This window comes from Miscanthus floridulus, chromosome 2 (genome assembly GCF_019320115.1).
Source record: "Miscanthus floridulus cultivar M001 chromosome 2, ASM1932011v1, whole genome shotgun sequence".
Lineage (NCBI taxonomy): Eukaryota > Viridiplantae > Streptophyta > Magnoliopsida > Poales > Poaceae > Miscanthus > Miscanthus floridulus.
The window spans coordinates 125,421,308-125,426,451 of NC_089581.1; positions in this window are offsets into that span (position 1 = coordinate 125,421,308).

Sequence of the window (5,144 nt, forward strand, 5' to 3'; positions counted from 1 at the left end):
CCTCTCTCCTCCACCTCAGCATTTAGTCGACTTACAGCCTGCTATTATACTTGCTCTCACACCAGCGCTCTTCCTCGGCTCCGACATATTCTCACCGCCGTCTTGCCACGCCGCCCCTAGTCTCTTGGTTGCTTTCCCTCCATTTCCCTGTGGCCCCTAGCACATCTCGTATGCTCCTGCCGGCTCTGTTGCGGATTCTGGCTGCGGCAAGGCCAGACGGCGGCCATAGGGGCTAACAATTGTAAGAGGAGAGTGGCGAACCGAACATGCACAACGCACCTGTACTTTGCATTTTGGCTGCGTTGCCCGCTATCCTGACACCTTAATCTGAAACGAAAGCTCATGGAATCGAGTCCAATACTAGACACGGGGCGATTATGTATTTAGCTGGAGATCTAAGGCAGAAGCTTGGTGGTAGATAAGATGAGCGTCATGCCTGCAAAAGATGAGTCCAAGTGATGACTATTATCAGAGGAGATGTGGAAAACGTGATAGATATTAGAGATGCTACTGCTTGACATTTACCTATGCACGGCCGGTTCAGGCCTCGCTCCACGAACCGATTTGCAGTCATCCGCGCAGCACGATTTCACCTGCATTTGATCACACAACCAAGCTTTCTCAGCAAGCTGTATTGCGAATCTGAATATCTGATTCCATACGTTCTTCGCTAAGGAAACGACTGTCGTTGCTACTTGTATACCAGTAGTAATAGAACTTGCTGAATAAATCAGCAGTACAGATGGTAGGAGGAATGGTATCTGTACGACTGTACCTACATAGGTGGCAGTTTCCCCATGAACAGGTTCGTACACGGCCCCCATCTCTTCGCGGCCACCGTCCTGCGGCGAGCGGCGCCATCTCCTCCACGACCACTGCCGGCGTATCGCTGTCGTCGTCCACCAACATAGGAGTGGCCTTGCCCAGATGACCTACGAGGAGGCAACAAATGCGTTTCAATCTCGATTTTTTAACACTTTTTATAAACTAATTTTAAATTCAACACTGTTTTTTTTAAAACTAACACTTTTGTCCGCATCTATTGCCATGACGCAGCGAAACGCCTGTGCCGCGTCATGTATGGTGGCGCGGCAGGAGGATGACGTGGCGACGACCGGGGCGCTGACCGGTGATGTGGCAGGGTCTGCCGCGCCACCGATCTTGGCGCGGCAGTGACGCGCCACGGCGCATGGCGCGACAGGACCTAGACGCAGACAGAAGATCGGCCGCTGTCGGTGAGGATCGGCAGCGACGCGACCATAGACCCTGGCTTCCTCGACCCCTCGCCGGTGGGCTCCGACCAAGTGCTCTAGTCCGACATAAGGTCGCACAGCACGGTCGACTACTGCGCGTCTAACCAGGGTGCCTTCTTTGGCGATTTCGTGGCGGCGATGACCAAGCTCGGGAGGATCGGGGTCAAGACGCCGGCCACCGGCGTCGAGATACGCCGGGACTAACGGTTCTCGAACTAGTTCCTAGTTAATCTCGCCGGCAGTGCTGCCGCGACGCATTGAAACGAATATAAAGCAAATAAATGAAGTTCGTGCACAAGTTGACAAGCTGCCACATAATATTTTCATTGGTTTGACATAAGTTCGACATAACATAACCAACTAAGCCTGCAAGTTTCGAACGACAATATTCGTTCGACCTAACAAACTAAGACCCAGGAGTGTAATGATCTCTCGGACGTCTCTGTCTCTTCGGATTTGTTGGCAACACATTGGGAGTATAGCCAACGTCGGTGTGGTCATGTTGCCGGTGCATACAGCTTGTACCCTGCAAGTATATGATATACATGATTACTTATAATCTTTATGATCGTTAGTTCATGGATCCTACGTATTTAAAGAAATGGCCTTTGTTAGTACCTGTGAGGCTCCTTGGGTATCAAGCGTGGCACCACCTAGCTGAGACATGCCGATCTCGTCCTACGGCCAATCGTTCTATTGGTCGTGTTGTATGCGGAAGCCTAGGGGGTCGTCGTCATCATCATCGTCGTCCTCGGTTGTAGGGTCCTTTCCAGCGCTATGATGTGGTGGTATATGCCCTGCGGAAGTGGCACCTGTCACCGGCTGAGAAGAGCCGGCTGGTGTCCTCAAAGAGTCAGAAGACATGCCACCCGACCGCGCCGGGACTGCTTGTTCTACCCAAAGAGTGTCCATGCAGCTCAGCTTCTGAGCTAGCTTCCTACAACTCTTCTTCACCTTCTGCATAAATAGATGTTAAAGTTAGTGCATTTCCCAAACGCATATACACTAAAGAAATATTTTCGGAACGGACAAGTTTATGTTTACCTCCACAAAAGCCTCGAGAACGCCTGGCCCCTGCTCTCTAGACTCATGAAGCCGAAACGCTGCTTCGTTGGACATCCTTGACAATTGTGTCGCCTGGGTACAGAAACGCGGTTGGACAGTTTTAGTAAATATACTTAATACCAAATGGATAACAAATTATACCATTCAAGTATCTTACCACGTATCTTTGAAGCGAGGCTCTCTATAGCTGTGTGTTGGCCCTAGTGGCAACGTCATACACATCTTCAATCACATCTTGCTTCGAGTCTTCGTCAATCACCTCCTTAGTGTACGAGGGCTTGATATGTGTCCTCGTAGACCTGTGAAAACACCGTAGGTACTTGTCGAAGGTGTGCTGGTCATGTGGGGGACCCGTATGGACCGACTGTTGTTACCTGTTCTGTCACAAGTGGATGTACGCGTTGTGTCACGCGCCAATCCTTGGTCTTGTACCTCTTCCTGCGGTCATACCTACAACAAAACGATGTTAGTTGTACCACACACACCTCTGAATTGTAGCTTTATTATTAATCAATAACACACCCGTATAATTCTTGGTTGGTGGAGTAAAGCGGTGGTGGGTAGCCTGTCATTCTTCTAAACTGTCTGTAGACCCTAATGGGCAAGTGAATCTCGACCACGTGGAAGAAAATAAGAGAGACATTGCAGCGATACTCATCTGACTCATCCCTAGTGACATGACTCAGATAGTACTCGAGCTCCGGAGCATCCCAAGGACACCAATGCACCTGAACATTTCGTAATTGAGTTAGGTTGTGATATAGTGTACATTGAATAAGACACATGTATGATAGTAAAGAGAGCGTAACCTGGTGTTGTGTTAGGACGTCAAGACCATCCGTGTACTCCCTGTACTTGCGCCTCGCATTCCCTCTAACTAACTCTACTTCCACCCAGATATACAGAGCTGTAGGGAGTATATCCTGCCCGTTCCATTGCTGCATTGAACATGATAATAAATTAGCCATTAATAATTTCATCATATGTAACTGCATCGAAGAATATAGTGAACCAAAGTACTTACCGGTAAACCAATATTAAAGGGTCTCCCAACAGGCCATCGTTCCCAACACCAAACCTAGAGTAGGTAGGAGCAACCCCCAAGGTTCGCATACCCTAAGGTGCGACGGCAGGCAACGCATAGCTATCGATACGTCCATGCCAGGACTGCACTGCCCTAGCTGTACGCCGCTATGTTCTTCCACGACTGGCGTAGTATGTCAAGAAAGATCCAGCTAATGGTGTTGCTCGAGGTGTCTGGGAAGAGGAAAGCACCAAGGAAGTGCCAGAGCCACACTCTAGCGAACCTGTCGATCTGAGCCTCCTCAGCCTATGGGTCCAAGTAATCAAAGCACTCTGTGATCTAGGACGACGAAACACCAAACCTTTTCCTAAAATTCACCAAAGTAAATGAGACCCGATGGCTACAGAAAAGCAATGCAAGTCTTAAATAGGCTTGAATTGCTCACTTATTTTTCTTTGAAACCTCGTCGTCCGGTGGAAGAAAGCCAGTGAACTGAGCCACCAGCTCCCTCCAGTGATCGTTGTCAATTATACCCATCACTGGAAGTCCTCCCAACCGAAGGCCAAAGATAGCCTTCATGTCCTGCATGGTCAAGGTCATCTCGCCGCAAGGTAGGTGGAACGTGTGGGTCTCAGATCTCCACCTATTATAAGAATATAACAACTGTTAGTTGACTTAAATTTGCTATAAGAATGTTTACGTACAAAGAAGACACTCGCACTTGTCTACAGCTGCAGTAAGTAGTGCTAGGTCAAGGGGTGAAAGACCGTAGTTGACAACATGGATAAGCTCGAGGAAGCCGGCACACCGTATATACGGCGTGTAACGCTCGTCCCACTGGTGCGCCCTAGTGTGCGTGCGGGGCCTCAAAGGAGGCAAGGTCACCTCTGCGTCGGTGTCACTCAAGATGTGTGCTCGGTGCTGGTCGTTGTACTCCACCTCAAGAATGGGATGCAACGGGTGCTGCGTGGGAGGGGCCATCCTGTAATAAATTGATAAACAAAGGGTTAGAGTATTCAAATTAACAATATTTAAATTAATATTATGTAGCATTGCAAAATTTGAACTACTTGTTATGCAATACGAACACAATATGAAAGCACATGTATATATTCAAAGTAATATTAACAGACATATTAAACAACTTCACTAGGAAAATAAGCATTTGACGAAACTTCATCAAATCATCCAAATCGACGTATCAGGCACTACTAAGTACCGACACTAGAAAACTAGTATCTATACCCAAAATCCATAACTAAATAACTAACTATAAACTAAATAATAAATACCTAATCAGTCCCTAAACCCCAAATCCTAATTAACAGTAATTTAAACCCTAACTACCTAACCAAACCTTAACTATACTACAACACACAACCTCAAACCTAAAAACTACCTACCTAAATAAACAAATTCACTAACCTAACTATCCTAAATCACTAACCCTAACTATCCTAAATCACTAACTATACTAAATCACTAAATATTCTAACTATCCTAAATCACTAACTATCCTAAATCAATAGCAATCATAAAACCCTAACTATCGTAAATCACTAACTATCCTAAATCACTAACCTAACTATCCTAAATCAATAACAATCATAATAACATGAAATCGAGAGGGAGCTACCTTGATATGAGCGGGCGGCCAGCGGCCGTGACACGCCGGCGTTCGTGGCGCGGCGAGCGCGGGCGCTGCGCGGCGGGCGCGTGCGGGTGCGGCCGGCGTGGGCAGGCGGCCGTCGGGGCGGCGGGCGCTACGCAGCGTGTAGGCTGGAATGCGCGGCGTGCGAGCG